Below are 17,335 nucleotides of genomic sequence, written 5' to 3' on the forward strand. Positions count from 1 at the left end.
AGGCCCTCCCTCCCTCCTCCCTTCCCGCTGCCGTCGCCGGCGCCCGCGGCCGGCTTGGCCCGGGGCTGCTGGTGGCGGCGGCCTCCTGGCCCTTCCCCTCCCGGTCGCTCTCCGGCGCGGGCGAAGCTGCTACGGGGAGTGCGTTTAGGCAGCGGCGGTCTGGCGTGGTGGCGGGGTTCCGTGGCGCATGCAGGCGAGCAGCTGGGCGGCGGCGCTGCCGTTGGCGGCGGGGCGGCGCGGCGGCGGGATCTGGCGTCGCCCGCTCGGCCCAGATCTGGGGCCTTCGGGCCCCATCTGGGCCTGGGCGGGCCGGCGGCGGGGATGGTCTCCGGCATGGCTTCTGGGAGGCGGAGGAGATGCGACGAGTGGCTGGGTGCCGGCGACGACGACGCCGGCCTGCTGCATCGCGGCCGGCGGGGCTTAATGGGCCTGCTTCGGGCCTGGCTGGGCCAGGGGTGGCCCGGCATGCCCCTCTGCCGCGTCCGGACGGCTACCGCGATGGTGCCGGAGGCACGGGCCTCCCGCACGACGGCGGTGGAGGTGGTTCCCTCCCGCTCGACGTCGGTGTTGCTGCTCCCGTCGTGGTGAGCTTCTCTCCAGTCCTCTTGGCCTCGTGGTGGTGCTTGTAGTGAGGCGGCGTGGGTGGCGGCGGTACTGCGTTGGCGCATGGTGGTGGGCGACGGTTTGGCAGGTTGGTTCCGTCCGGTTGGGCGGTTGGGGTTGGAATGCGGGAGAAATCCCTGCCGGCTTCGGCCCTGGCGCGGTGACACCTGCGGGTGCCACCATTCCTTCCTGGAGGGTGTCGGTGGTATCCACCCCCCACCTCCCTCCACGTGCCCGGGGAAACCTGAGGACTCGTCCGAGCAGCAGCGTCGTCGGCGTCGCATCCCTTCTTGGAGGTGCTGCTTGGTACGCGGCGGATCGGAGCCTTGGTCTGTGGTGTTTTGTGTCCGGTGGGCGCCGCGGTGGTGGGTCATCCGCGCTTTGCCAAGCTGTCGTGGTTGGCATTTGTTTCTTCTTCTTTTTCTTGGTGTGTTGTGCTACTCGCCACAGCGTTATCTGTACTTGATGTTGGTTGCTTTGGAATACAAAGTGGGGGAAAATCCTTTTTCGGTAACTGGAGAATGACGACCAACAGAATGGTCACCCAAGAATATTAAACCATCAACACGTACGGATGACTGATTATTATAGAAAATGCAGTACACTAGAATTTTGTATCATTATCCATAGTACATTATCCGACAGAGAGAATAGTGTATCATAAAAGAGAGATGAATCGAGCCAAACACTATTAAACTTCAGAACCGGCTGGCCGGAATACAAGCAGAAGCAACTCCCCTGTTGTTGGCTTCTTTGTTAAAATTATCACTGAAATCTCCCAAAGAGTAGATTTTTTATGAAAATCTAACAACACCAACGGCTCAACAAACACTAAACTTCAGAACATGCAATGCCGGCCGGACGACGAATAGCAACAACTCCCCGGTTATTGCCTTGTTTACTCAGCGTCTCTGAAAGAGTAGACTAGGGTGGTTGGGATGTGTGCTGGCTCCTCTCTCCATGGCAGTCTTCACAGCTTCAACAATGCCATCATCACCAACAACCATAATGCATTTAACACGAGTGAGGCAGGGGAGGTTCTCAATTCCAAAGCCCAGAGAGTTAGCTTCAACCATGCAAAACGCATTAAGCTCTAGTTTTTCAAGCTTTGGCATGGATCCTGTCCCAAACATTAGATCTACTGGTTCCAAACATCCGCCATAAATAAAAATCTTCAAGAATCAAAACCCAACCTCACCACTGAATCTGAGCTTTCCGCTTGACTCTGTTTGTTCCACCAGATACATAACGAGCAGACTAGGTAAAGCCCCAAGGGTGCAGAGGTCGTCCTGCTTGAACCTCTTCACAACAAGGCGTAGCTGCTGGAGGTTTCTGAGGGAGCCCACCCATGTTGGCTGCGGGAAGGCCGGAAACCATATAAAAAGGTCATCGAGGGTAGGCAGGCACAAAGATTCCTCATGTAAGAGGCCGCTCCGATCCCCAATAGTCAGGGAGCGGAGATTTTGGGTGCCTAGCTTATACAGGGAGGAGACAATAGCTTTGTTGTGCTCCCCCCCAACCATATTTGTATCCTCAGTGTCAGAATCAAATCTGAAATCAAGGTAAAGCTGCAGATTCCCTCAAATTCTTTAGTTTGCCAAGGCCGCACAGGAAGTCTAATGGCTGAATGGAGGCATTGACAACTTTCAACGTCTCTATTGCTTGCATCTTTGCAATCCCATCAGGAAATTTAACAAAATCATTAACAAGTAGATGCATCAATTTTCTGAGGTTAACAATAGATGTAGGTAATTCCTTTACATATGTCCCTGTTAGGTCCAGCACCTCTAAGCATCCTAAACGACCAATTTGTTCTGGGAGCTTGCTTATTTCTGTACATTTGAGATTTAGGTACCTCAGCTGGAACAACCTCACTATATTTTCAAGATGATGATCTTCCAATTCGGAGCAATTCATCAAGTCAAGAACATGTAGATGTCTGAACTCCTCCAAAGAAGGGATTTCCAATAGACCCCTAACCATAGTAAGTGATCGGACATGGGAAAACACGAGATCTGCTATCAATATTGCTGAATTTCCTTTCTCGACACCTTGTACACAGAGTCGACGAACAACTTTGCTTTGGTTCCTAATTGTCAGAGTGGGAACCCCAAGTATAGTAACAAAGTTCTCTTCTATAGACTTGGATATGATGAAGTCAAGAATTGTGTCATGAACTCGACAACTCTTCACATTTTGATATACATCTATCTCCCCAGGTTGGATCAATCCCCTATTGAGCAGTTCATTAAAACACCTTTCTCCAAACTCATATGCACTGTACTTGCCTTCTCTATGAATGAATCCTCAGCAATCCATCTTCTTATCAAGCCCTCCATCTCTATAGTAGAATCTTCTAGATATATGCTCAGATATATGCTCAGATATAAGAGGCATGTTTTTAGATAAGAAGGCAGATCAAAGTAACTAAGTGATAATATCTTCATCATGCCTTCGACACTAGAATTCCTTTCAAGTGCACGCCCAATTGAATCTTTCACTTGATTCCATAGATCCTCTGTTTTATCTATGTTAACCAACAAACCAGATATAGCAATGATCGCCAATGGCAACCCATCACATTTTCTCAATATCTTCTCAGAAATTTCTTGAAGGTGGGAAGGGCAATCTTCATCAGACTTAAATATTCTTCTGTGAAATAACTGCCTTGAGTGCCCCATATCGAGAGGCCTTATATTATAAATATGGCCATTTAGTGATGACCAACATAAATGAGCGACATTGTTCATACGTGTAGTTGTGATTATTCTATTGCTAGAACTTGTAGTGGGGAATGCACACTTAATAATATTCCATGTATCCACATCCCAGATATCGTCAACAACAACAAAGTACCTGTACATGGATAAATAAATATTAGCATAGCTTTGAAATAAAGAGTGTACTATGTACACAGATAAAAAAAAGTGGAACACTTCAATATTGACAGCAAGAAAAGGATAAATACAAGTACTAAAGGGGCATATGTTACAAATTTAATTCGTCTATGCACGCCCATTTTAGTTTGGCGCATTACAGAGAGCAAGGTAAATAAGTAATCGTTTAAACAAGAGGCCTGGCCGTGGAAAAGACCAAGACTGGACGATTATGTTGAAAGAAGAGAGATGGATCAAAAGATGAATAATCATATTTTCTTAACTTTTTGTGGAAGGGGCGTCGACCAGGATAGTCATGACCAACGACCAAAGATATAGTGATTTAAAAATGAAAACAGATTAAATTACATATATAGTATAGTCAAAATTATAAGTTCCCTCATAGAATATATTTTTTAGTACTCCTCCTAGGTGTGCATTCTAGCGCCTACATAAGGACTTGTAAGTTGGTTCGTAGCCACAGTGTGTGTTGAAGAAGAAGAAACGCCGTCCGTGTGTCGAGGCGTTTACAACAACAACAACAAAGCCTTTAGTTCCAAACAAGTTGGGGTAAGCTAGAGGTGAAACCCATAATATCTCGCGACCAACTCATGGTTTTGGCACATGGATAGCATGCTTCCACGCACCCCTGTCCATAGCTAGTTCTTTGATGATACTCCAATCCTTCATGTCTCTCTTAACGGACTCCTCCCATGTCAAATTCGTTCTACCCTGACCTCTCTTGACATTCTCCGCACACTTTAGCCGTCCGCTATGCACTGGGGCTTCTGGGGGCCTGCGCTGAATATGCTCAAACCATCTCAAACGGTGTTGGACAAGCTTCTCTTCAATTGGTGCTACCCAACTCTATCTCGTATATCATCATTCCGGACTCTATCCTTCCTCGTGTGGCCACACATCCATGACAACATATATACGCATCTCCGCCACACCTAAGTATTGAACATGTCGTCTTTTAGTCGGCCAACACTCAGAGCCATACAACATTGCGGGTCGAACAGCCGTCCTGTAGAACTTGTCTTTTAGCTTTTGTGGCACTCTTTTGTCACAGAGAATGCTAGAAGCTTGGCGCCACTTTATCCATCCGGCTTTGATTCGATGGTTCACATCTTCATCAATACCCGTATCCTCCTGCAACATTGATCCCAAATATCGAAAGGTGTCCTTCTGAGGTACCACATGCCCATCAAGGCTAACCTCCTCCTCCTCACACCTAGTAGTACTAAAACCGCACATCATGTACTCGGTTTTAGTTCTACTAAGCCTAAACCCTTTCGATTCCAATGTTTATCTCTATAACTCTAACTTCTTATTTACCCCCGCCAGACTATCATCAACTAGCATCACATCATCCGCAAAGATCATACACCATGGGATATCTCCTTGTATATCCCTTGTGACCTAGTCCATCACCAAGGCAAAAAATAAGGGCTCAAAGCTGACCCCTGATGTAGTCCTATCTCAATCGGGAAGTCATCAGTGTCGACATCACTTGTTCGAACACTTGTCACAACATTATCCTACATGTCCTTGATGAGGGTAATGTACTTTGCTGGGACTTTGTGTTTCTCCAAGGCCCACCACATGACATTCCTCGATATCTTATCATAGGCCTTCTCCAAGTCAATGAACACCACATGCAAGTCCTTCTTTTGCTCCCTGTATCTCCCCATAAGTTGCTGTACCAAGAAAATGGCTTTCATGGTCGACCTCACACACATGAAACCAAACTGATTTTTGGTCACGCTTGTCATTCTTCTTAAGCGGTGCTCAATGACTCTCTCCCATAGCTTCATTGTATGGCTCATCAGCTTAATTACACGGTAATTAGTACAACTCTGAACACCCCCCCTTGTTCTTGAAGATTGATACTAATATACTCCGTCTCCATTCTTTTGGCATCTTGTTTGTCCAAAAAATGAGGTTGAAAAGTTTAGTTAGCCATATTATCGCTATATCCCTGAGGCCTTTCCATACCTCAATGGGGATACAATTAGGACCCATCGCCTTGCCTCCTTTCATCATTTTTAAAGCCTGCTTGACTTCAGACTCCTGGATACAACCAGGTCCGTGTGTCGAGGCGTTGCGGCCAGAAATTCTTGTGTGCAGTGTGTTCCTTTTCTTCTTCCACCTTCGTCCGAGCGAGAGAGAAAGAGAGGTAGGCTAGGGTTTATCCCAACATTACCGAAAAACGCTTTCGCCCTGCTTTATATATAAAGCAAAGATCCACAGTGCCCGAAACACAGCCGCACTCACCCAACACAAACACACACACAGACGCACCCAAGGCAGGATACATAGGCGCTGAGCGCAGCAACACACACCCTAGCACTACAAGAGCCGCCGGGGGATTCATCCGAAGAAGTGAAGCCGCATATGACGAACCATGGGTTCCAAGGCGGTGCCTTCAGGAAGGATACGGCACCGAAGCGTCGCCACCGCCTGATCCGAGGATCAGAGTTTCCCCTAGAGCACCACGACGGGCAGTGATAGCCGCGACGACGCCTTAAAGAAGGGAGCGATCTTCGCCGTCGCCAGTCCGTCCGAAGATAGAGTAGGTTTTCACCCCGGCCAACATTCACCGCCACCGAACGCCACACCCCGGCTACCACGCCGCCCACACGGCCGTGGTAGCCGGGTAGCACCGAGGCACGAGCTCTGCCCATGAGCACCGCGCCACCACCACCAAGGCCGCCGCCCCGGAATCCAAGACCTTGACACCAAGTCCCCCGAGCCCCACCGCTACCCCCACCGCGGAGACGGGCGGAAAGGATCCGCCTTTCACACCCCTGGCCGGACCCAACGCCGAGACCCAATAGGCCGTCCACAACAAGGCTCCATTGAGCCGTCCTGCTACACTGGGCGCGAGACGAGCGCAGTCCTGCTGCCGGGCACGAGACGGGCCGGTCCTGCTGCCGGGCGCGAGACGAGAGCAGTCCTGCTGCCGGGCGCGAGACGAGCCGGTCCTGTAGCCGGGCGCGAGACCAGCTCGATCCTACGGCACCGGGTGCGAGACGGATGATGGACCGCAGCCGGGAGAAGGCTAGCCCTCCGGTGAGAGAAGCAAACGAACGCCGAGGAGAGGGGTCGAAGGCTGATACAGGCAGCCTACAGACGGGCCGACGCCAGGAAAATCTGGTCGCCGCCGCAATCAACCTGCCACCACCACATCGCCTGCGCCTCCACGCCCTGGTCAGCACCAGCCGAAGCCCCGCCACCCCGCACCAGCAACGCGGACACCGGCCGCCACACCACCACCACCACGGGGTCGCCGGCCACCCCCGTCAACGAAGACCCGCACATCCACCGGATCTGGGCCGGGATGCCCAGATCCGCCTCCAGCACGACCTCGCCCACCGAATCCCACGAGCAGCAAGGGGAGGGGAGAAGGAGGCGCCGGCGGGCCACAAGGGCGCAGGGCGGAGCGCCGGAGCAAGAGCCGGCCAGGACCCGACGCCGCGGGCAGGAGGGAGGCGGCCCGCGACGCCATCCATCTGCGCGCAGGGGGGAAACCGCCCCGCCGCCGCCTAGCCATGCGGCCTTTGGCCGGCGGCGCCCCCGGCGGCGGCGAGGGAGGGGGAGGTGGGGCGGAGGGCCGGAGGGGATGCGCGAGGGTTGCCTCCCGACGGCGCTCGCGGGAGCGCCTCGGGAGGGAGAGAGGAGCCTTTGTTCTGTCTGTCCCAACATTTGGTATTCAGAGCCACAAGATTCGGGGCCTTGGCGGACGCGGAGGCGACGCGCGGTGAGACCACGGCGAGATCCCTTCGGGCACCACCCTTCTCTCTAGTGTCTTCCACGGCCTCCTAGTAGATCGTAAGATAGGAGTTGCATTAATCGCCGACAACCACGAACATGAGTGCTTAAATGACATTGATTAAGTATAGACTCAACCAACACAACATAATCTAATTTCGTACAGTAACAATGGAGAGGAGGGCGATCAATCACAGTGGTCCAAACATGATCAACGGAGATGAGAGTGATGATTGGCAATGGTTTGAACATGGTGCATGTCATGGCGACTTTATTTGGTGTATACTCCGTATTTGAATGCAGAAGTTCAAATAACAGATGCATGGATCGAATAATCATGTCCGCACGTGTGCATCGATGTGTGTGTGTGTGCGCGCGCACGCTCATGATTAATCCGGACCAAGAATAAATATAGGTGGGTGCATGCTGCATGCACATCAAATGATCAGGTGATTCAAATGGACGAGTGGATATAACAGGCTTAACTAATGTAAAGACATGAAGGAAGCACATAAACAATGAACGTTAGGTCTTAATTAGGGTAGGTTGTGACTCGGGGCCTGTTCGGCAGCTCGCCAGCTCCCAGCTTCTGTGAATTTTAAAAACAATACAAATTTTATGATTATCTTTTGTCATAACATATTAAAAAAATGGTCGAACTATTTTGGTCATAGGTTTACACATGGAATTTTTATGTGGTATATCTAAATAACGTTTTTTATACATTCAAGGATGACAAACATATATGAGTTTGGAGTGAGATAGTACCTTTTGTCAACAAGGAAACTAGAGATCTTGGAGATAAGTTGTTGTTCATCCCTAGCTTTGGTATGGGCATAATCTTTATTTGCCACTTCACTGAGAATAGTTTTCAAGATTTTCTTCATGTTCGGATTTTGTGACACTGATACGAAAGCCCGACACTCAAATTTTCCTTTAAGATCTTGATACACTTGGTTTGCAAGCGTTGTCTTGCCCATTCCTCCTGATCCAACGATGGAGAGTATTTTTGGTTGTTGTTGTTGCACTGGCGCATATACTTTCCCTTCTGTCAACAATCTGATTATCTCAGCCTTGGGTTCGTCAATACCGACAAGCTTTGAGGCATCCTCGAAGATAGCAAGAGCCCTAGGGTCAACGGTTGCATTTTTTGTGTTGGAGAAGGCCTGAGTTGTCTTGTACCTTTGATTCCTCTCGCCCGCCTCAATGACTTGATTCTTCAAATCTTGGAACGTCTGATGGTGAGCCTTCCTCTTCCCCAATGTCCCCAGAATGTGTTTGATCTTCTTTATGAAGCCATCTGGCTTAGCGTCTTTGTCGTCGAGACCTTGCATGAAGTCGTCAATGGAGTCCTCTATATCATAGGAGAGCTCCCGCACCATGGTCATCCATACCTTGTCCTGCACGTCAGGATCCTCCTCCTCCGACATCTTAAGGAGAAAGGCATGCATGGCAGTAAGCTCATCAGTTAGAAACTTAATCTCACCGCACACCCCTTTGAGATGATTGTACTCGTCGACTAGCAGAGTGCCCAGCTTCTCCAGGACGGAGTTAAGGGCCCCCGTGGCCACACTCACAAGAGCCACCTCCATGCGTCGCAGGACGTGCTAGCTCAGTTAGTTTGCGGCCATGGAGCTCGTAGATCGTTAAATGCACTGACAATTAATAAACGGGTGAGAGGCAAGCATAGGCCAGAACAGAACGAAGAAAATTCTCAAGATTACGGTTGCCGGTACAATAGTCTCCAAAGTCTAGATATAGCAACAGACCCAAAAAAACAGAAATATGACAAAAGAAATACATGTAGAAAAGTTACATCATCAGTTATTTTGTATAATGTGAATCACTCTCTTCGGTCTTCTGAAAGCTGTCGTACGTCCATGGGCCAGTTTGCGGTTGCTGAATTTTTTTTGTGCTCAACTTATAATCTGCCGTGGAAAAATAGCGACCAAAACAGACAGAATCGATTTGGTTTTAGGCAAAAGCTTGTTGAAATGTTGGATAACTGATCATAATCCACCTCAATGGCATCAAGCTGAGACTTAGACAAGGAGCGACAAACTTTTGAATTTTTCATTATGAGCATCGTTACCAACACAATATTTTTTATTATATTTTAAAATACGCATTTGTCTTAAGAAAACTTCCAAAAATCACGATATAAATTTTCTGGATTATCATAATGCAAGTAAGCCTAAATTCTCCAAACAACAACTCCATCGATCCCTTGGTGGCGGCATCATACTGGACTAGAGAAGAAAAAAGCATGGCAGGGCAGATGGATGCAGTCGTACTTACCGGGATACCGCCGTCGACCAGACTCCGGCGATGCATGAGGCATGCAACAGCAGCGGCAGCAGCAGCGAGACTTGTGCAGTGGCGCAGGAGCAAGGAGAGGATGGAAATATCTATGTGTGCAGGTTTATTAGCCAGCAAAGCGTGTGTACCTCGCCACACTTGTAATCCTTTGGAGTGTCAATCAAGTGGAGCTTGTGTAGCCCATCGTTGTGCAGAAAACAAGTGGAAGGCACGAATGGAGAAAATTCTAAAGATCGTGATTGCCACGACGTACGGTCAAGACGCAAACAACTACTCCAGCACCCACTCATCACTAAAAATGAGGAAAATGTTTGTACCTGAAAACTCAGAAAAATTAACATGCGAAGTGGATGAGGAGGAGCCTGGAGCCAGCAGCAACTCACCCTTGAAGCGTGTGTCCGGCATTAGCCAGGAAACAGAGTGTCTTCTTTGCAGCATCTCCAAGATGTACATTGGAAAAAGAAGGAAAATCACAATCTGAATGGCAGTGCAGTATACAAACAGAGAGGAATCTGCATGTTACTCGCTCTGTCCCATAATATAAGAACGTTTTTGACATTACTTAAAGTAAAAACGTTCTTATATTATGAGACGGAGGGAGTAATTAGCTTTCTCGCAGCCAATTTCGAAATAGCAGCAGTGCTTGCATCTCAGTAACACTAAAGATAGTAGAACTGAATAAGCACCTGCAGAAACGGCACCTTGACTGAAACTTAGACACATCCACTGCATGCAGACAAACGATGAACCGACCAGACCCATCGATCTCCGGAACAGCGATGAACTTTTGAAATTGCAGCCTACACGAACTTGTGCCATGAGCTGAAGAGACAGGCAGCCTGATCATGAGTACATGAGGCAACGAAACAAAGTGTCTCCGTTCCGACATCAGCCAGGACACAGAAATAATCATCTGCTGTCCTCAAGCATCTGGAGAGTAGCTAGCTACCAATAATCATCTGCTACTGCAAAATCAATTAATGATTGGTAACATCAAATTTTTAACAGCAGCAATACTACTATATAGCAACCTTACATTGAAGTGTGGAAGACTGCAAGCATATATAACATCATGGAAGTCGTCGAGAAAACGAGAAGATCTCATGAATTGTTCAAGTCCAGGATAATACTACAACAGGGGCACTGAGCTTCCTTGACGTCTAGTTTGCGGAAGAACTCCCTGAAGGAAATAACTAACCAAGAACAAAATGGCTTCATCCAGTTTAAAAACTGCCGGCACATTACGTATATGCACTAATCTGTAACTGGAGGATGAAGCGTGCAACTGCTAAATAGGGACGCCGGGAGAGACAACAACCAGAACAAACATACACATTTTTTGAATGACAATCTGGATGCTGTACAAAGCTCACAAGGTGTCTCATCCGCCAGTGCAGTATTTCAACTGATTCTGACAAAGAAACTTTTGTACAAACGCCCGGTCTCCTCAAGGGATAGACTGAACTGAAGACAGTTTACCCATTCAGAAAGAGCACACATTTTCTGAATGACAACTCTGAACTGGGATTGTTGACAGCAGGAATTAATCTGACCTCAAGATGGTTTCCAACACCATTGATCAGCCACAACACTCAAGTGCTTTTTCAGTAAAAAAACACTCAGGTGCCCAATAATCAGCCAGTACTGATCTGTTTACCACTGCAATTGATTAACAGACGAACTGTAAAATCAAGATTACATTGACAGTAATACATACCAGTTGACAGGCTTATATTATAAGATGTAAACAACTGTAAGAAAACATATATAACAACATCCGAATTGTTGAGAGAACAATTGAGAAGAAGCAGAGCGTAACAGGGCCACAAAATCTTGCTTCATAAAAGAGCACGACGACTACATACAGGTGGATAAAAGAGAAAAGCAGAAAATGCATTACCAGTACAGCTACAGAATGAAGACTTGCCAAAGAGGATGGCAACATGTGCGGATGACTGATTATTACAGAAAATGCACTACAGTAGCAGTCTTAACCAATTCTACAATTTTGTATCATTATTCATGGTACATTACACGACGGAGAGAATACTGTGAACTGCTGTATCATAAAAGAGAGACGAATCGAGCGAAACACTAGTATTAAACTTCAGAATCAGCCGTCCAGACGAGAAGCAGAAGCAACTCTCCCAAAGAGTAGACTAGGGTGGTTGGGATGTGTGCTGGCTGCTCTTTCGATGGCAGTCTTTATGGCTCCAACAATGGCATCACTATTATTTGCTTCACATTTGATAGTACGGAGGCAGGGGAGGTTCTCAATTCCAAAGTCCATAGAGTCAGCTTCAAGTACGGGCCAACAAATAATCTCGAGCATTTCTAGCTTGGGCATGGATCCTGCCTCAAACATCAGATCTACAGGGTGAGAATTTGCATCATAAATAAACATCCTCAAGAATAGGAACCCAACTTCACCACAGATTCTGAGCATTTCATTTGGCTTTGTTACTTCCTTCAGATGCAAAATGAGCAGGGTGGGTAAGGCTCCAAGGATGCAGAGATCATCCTGCTTGACTCCGTCCACTTGAAGACATAACTGTTGAATGTTTCTGAGGGATCCCACCCAATTTGGAACCCGTGAGACGACTGAACCCCGGGTAGTAAGCTTCTTGAGGGTAAGCATGCATAAGGGTTCTTGTAAGAGCCTGCTCCCACGCCGAATAGTCAGGGAGTGAAGGTTCTGGATGCCTAACTGACACAGGGAAGAGACAATTGCTTCGTTGCACCCCCCAACTTCATCTATATCCTCAGTGTCACAATGAACTTTGGAAAACTCCAAGACCAGATTGCTCAAATTCTTTAGTTGGCCAAGACCGCATAGGAAGTCAAATGTCTGCAAGGAAACCCTCACCACTTTCAACGTCTCCAATGCTTGCATCTTCGCAATCCCATCAGGAAATTTAACATCACCGTCAACAAGTAGATGCGACAATTTTATGAGATTAACAATAGATGCAGGTAATCCCTTTACACCGGAGAATCTTAGGTCCATCATCTCTAAGCACCCTAAATTCCCGATTTGTTCTGGGAGCTCACTCATTCCTGTCTCTGCGAGGTTCAAGTACCTCAGCTTGAACAACGTCACTATATTTTCAAGATTACACTCTTTCAATTGGTAGCAATGCTTCAAGTGAAGAACGCGAACGTGTCTGAACTCCTCCAAAGAAGGGATTTCGACAGAATCTCCATACACATTAAGTGACCTGACATGAGACAACACCTGACCAGCTATGGTTATTGATGAATTTCTTTGCTTGACGCCTTGTAGAGAGAGTCGACGGACGACTTTTCTTTGTGTCCCAGTTGTCAAAATGGGAGCACAAAGTAAAGTGACAAAGTTCTCTTCTATAGACTTGGATATGATAAAATCAAGAATTGTGTCATGAACTCGACAACTCTTCACCATACCATGTTTATTGGTTTCCCCGGGTTGGATCAGACCCCTATTGAGAAGCTCGTTAAAACACCTCTCCCCTATCTTATGTACATTATACATACCTTCTTTATGAATTAATCCTTCACCTATCCAGCTCCTTATAAGATCATTCCTCCCAATAAAAGAATCTTCTGGAAAAATACTCACATATAAGAGACACGTCTTGAGATGAGGAGGCAGATCAAAGTAACTAAGTGACAATATCTTCATCATTCCCTCAACACTCGGATTTCTTTCAAGTGCACGGCCAATTGATTCTTTCACTTGATTCCATAGATCCTCTGTTTTTTCTGTGTTGGCCAACAAACCAGATATAGCGATGATCGCCAATGGTAGCCCATCACATTTTTTCAAGATTTGATTAGAAACTTCTTGAAGGTATGGAGGGCAATTTTCTTCGGATTTGAATAGTCTTCCATGAAATAATTGCCTTGAGCGGACAATATCAAGGGGCCTTATATTATAAATATGGCCATTGAATGATGAACAACTTGAATGTGCAACATTGTTCATACGCGTAGTGGTGATTATTCTACTGGTAGAACTGGCCTCCGGGAATGCACACTTAATAGTATCCCATGTATCCACGTCCCATATATCATCAACAACAACAAAGTACCTGTACATAGATAAATATTAGCATAGCTATAAAATAAAGTGTTGTGTTCCTAAAAAAAGTGTTGCGTGGATAGGCAAAGAATAAACGGAACATGTTAACATTAAAAAAATGAAAAGGATAAACACACAACTGCTAAAAGAGGCATATGTACATACTTCATTCTTTTTTGCACGTCCATGTTAGTTTGGCGCATTACAGAGAGCAAGGGGGGTAAGCAATTGTTTAAACAAGAGGCATGAGCACAAAAAAAGATCAAGACTGGAACAATATGTTGAAAGACAAGAGATGAATCAAAAGATGAATAATCATATGTAGGCCTGGATCAAGTGGTCAGTAACAAAGCAATAATCTGAGTGCAGACCCAAAGATCAAGTGATCTAAATTCAAAACCGAGTAAAGTACGTACATACATAATATCTCAAAAAATGTATCTTTTCCCTCCTGGACTACTTATTTGGGCATGCTTTCCCATTATAACAAAGAGATTATAACAATTAGGCTCACTTAACCTAGTAAAATATAATATATTTTTATTTTGGACAACTACATGGTTGGTGATGGATGGCTGTATAGGCCAACAATAGTGGATGAGGCCCAGCGAATCTGAATAGAGCTGGTCTCAATGGAGCAGTGCGGTGTTCGGTTGGCGGGGGGAGAAAGAAGAGGACGAAGAGTGAATTGAGGCACGGTGCATCCGGTCTCAAGAGAAAAGAGGCCCAGAGAAGGGAGAGGTGGAGGTGGAAAAATGTCATGTGTGTGGTAGCTTTCATGTGAAAACCAGGGTAACGTGGATGGCACACTTGCAAAACTAGCATCTATATCATCAAACTTACTAGCCAAAACCGGTCATGAGGTAAAGTGCACAAAAAATTATAGTTTATCATGTTAAGGGAGCTCATGAAGAATTAGAAATAAAAGTTAGCCAAGGTGTTAGGACTTTGAGAAAATGGAGTGTTTGGGGCTCTACTCTTGATAAAAACTTATGTCAATTATTGCTCAATAAAGGGAACAGCTATGTGCCTATGTCTTGAAGATCATAGAATATGAAAACAAAAGGACATAAATCATGAACATAGGCTCCTGACATGGTTTTCTTTGTACACAGTATTTATTAGTACAAGCATTTGATCATTACTTTTTCTAACAACATATGGAGAAACTGCGAAGATAGAATTATATGGAACTTTTTAACAAATTTTACTAGTATAATCTTCCTAATTACATATCTACGTAACTTTTTTATACATTCAAAGAACGCCAAGTAAGTAGAAATGGAAGGAAAAGATAAGGATTGGATGAACCTTTTATCTAGTAGGAAGTCATTGATCTTGCTAATGAGTATTTGTACACTCCCTGCTTCCGTGTTAGAATAATCTTGACCGCTAACTTCACTAAGAATAGTCCTCAGGATATTCATCATGTCCGGGCTTCGCGACACAGATAGGAAGGCCGAACACTTGAACTGGCCTTTGATCTCTTGATACACTTGGTTAGCAAGAGTTGTTTTGCCCATTCCTCCAGGTCCAGTGATGGAGACTATCTTTGTTTTTTGTTGTGTTGACACAAACCCATTGTTGTCCATCAATAATTTGATTATCTCAGCCTTGGGTTCATCGATTCCAACAAGTTTCGATGCATGCTCAAATATAGCAAGAGCTCTAGGGTCAACGGTTGCATTGACAGTCTTGGAGAAGGCCTCGCGACTCTTGTACCTTTCATTCCTCCCGCCCACCTCAATGATCTGTTTCTTCAGATCCTGGATCTCTCTGCCGATTCGACGGCAAGCCTTCATCTTCCCCAACTTCCGTAGTGAGTTCTTGATCTTCTCAATGAAGCCATCTGGCTTTTCGTCTTTGTCACAGACGCTCTGCATGAAGTCGTCAATGGCATCCTCCATGTCATAGGAGAGCTCCCGCACCTCATTGATCCACACTTTATCTTGTACATCAGGATCCTCCACATCGGACATCTTGAAGAGAAAAGCCTCCATGGCGGCCAGCTCATGACTGAGAGACTTGATCTCTTTGCGCACACCCTTGAATCGCTTGTACTCATTGCCAAGAAGGGTGGCCAGCTTCTCCAGAACAGGTTTGAGGACCCCCGTCGCCACACTCACGAGAGCCACCTCCATGGACACGGTAGCCGAGAGCTCGCGGGTGGATTCTGCGTGGAGCTCTAGTCCTCAGAATTCACCGAGCGTGTCGTCAATCAACAGCCTGAAAATAGGATTAATCGATGTAAGCCACTATGTGCAAGCATTATTACACTGAAAAAGCTATAAATCGACACTGTGTTTGGGCGGCAGTGGCATACGAGGATGATGGAAGCTGGATTTTTCTCTGTAATTAGCAGAGTCGGACCAACGAACTGACGGTGTACACTGAAAGAGAACGGATTAACTGATCTGAATCAGCTGGAAAATATCCTCCGCGTAGTCGATCTGAAACCCTGGAAAGGAAAGAGGATGGATTAAAGTAGATAAAGCCAATCATTGCTGCACCGAACAACCTGCAGAGTACAGAACGCCAACGAGAGGACGCGCCGGCCAGACTGAAGCACAGTAATGGGAGATGGGGGTATACCTAGCCCGGATCCGCCGCCGAGTAACCCAGGCACCTTGCCCGGCGAGGAGAAGCTTGAACGCCGGTGAGAAGAGACGAGAAGGGATCGGAGGAATCGGATCAGTGGGCTGGGGGAAAAGGATGCCCGCCTGCTTAATACTAGTCCCAACACTGTCATTGTTATATCTTCACACGCTGTTGCCTTTTGTTTTTGTAGTGATATGTTATAACAAGCTGTGCAATTATTGGCTAGTAAAATAACATAAGACGCGCGTTAGCACTATAAATTTAATCCTTGTTTTGTTTACAAAAAACCTATCACTGACAAAAGGAAGAGGCCAAGCAGTTGCTTGGTTATTGCTCGGCTCTAGTAGATGCCAGAAGAGATATTTGGGTCTTGGCGTTCGTAGATCGTAGTGGATTAGTGCTTCCTAACCAATTTGTATAACAGTGACCTGTGATAGAAAAAACTGAAACATATAATCAAATAAACAAGGCAAAGCAGTTGCAATTATTGGTCCTATTAGGTAGAGGTTCTTCTGGCTTAATTTGTTTACACGTACCTGCCCACTTGATGGTGAACATTGTCGAATCCTTTGTAAATCTTGACTGACTCATGCTCTGTCATTTGTTAAACACCTATGCGGTTGGTATATTGTTGAGATATAGAGATAGAGCTAGGAGGTAGTTTGAATGAGATATTGCTGTAACTATCTCCCCCTTTTTCTTCTCTCTCAAGTTATATCTTGATTCTCTCTTATCTCTTGTAACCGCACCATGTAAAGCCATCTAGGGTTTTGGCTCCCTCCTATATAACATGAACACGTCGCCCCTAGAAGGGTAAGACGTTTGACCGCTCGCACATGGTAATCAGAGCCCCTCTTCTTCAACTCATCTAGCTACCAAAACCCATCTGTGCCAAAGCTACCATGTCTTCCTCCTCCGGCGCTTCCCTCCCGGCTAGTCTCAATGGCCAGGTCACCGAGAAGCTATCCCGCACGAACTACGTGCTGTGGCGCACGCAGATGATTCCCCAACTGCGTGGCGCCGGGGTCTTCGGCTACGTCGACGGCACCCAGCCGGAGCCGGCAAAGCTGCTCGTCACCACCGACAAGGAAGGCAAGCAGACTTC

At 46.6% G+C, this 17,335-nt stretch overlaps 1 pseudogene; it reads right to left on the reverse strand.

Annotated features, from left to right (window-relative positions):
• Nucleotides 1-1,156: 1,156 nt before the first annotated feature.
• On the reverse strand, nt 1,157-16,371 carry LOC123129862 (uncharacterized; annotated as a pseudogene).
• Between the last annotated feature and the right edge of the window lie 964 nt (nt 16,372-17,335).

The sequence above is a fragment of the Triticum aestivum genome, chromosome 6A, assembly GCF_018294505.1.
Source record: "Triticum aestivum cultivar Chinese Spring chromosome 6A, IWGSC CS RefSeq v2.1, whole genome shotgun sequence".
NCBI lineage: Eukaryota > Viridiplantae > Streptophyta > Magnoliopsida > Poales > Poaceae > Triticum > Triticum aestivum.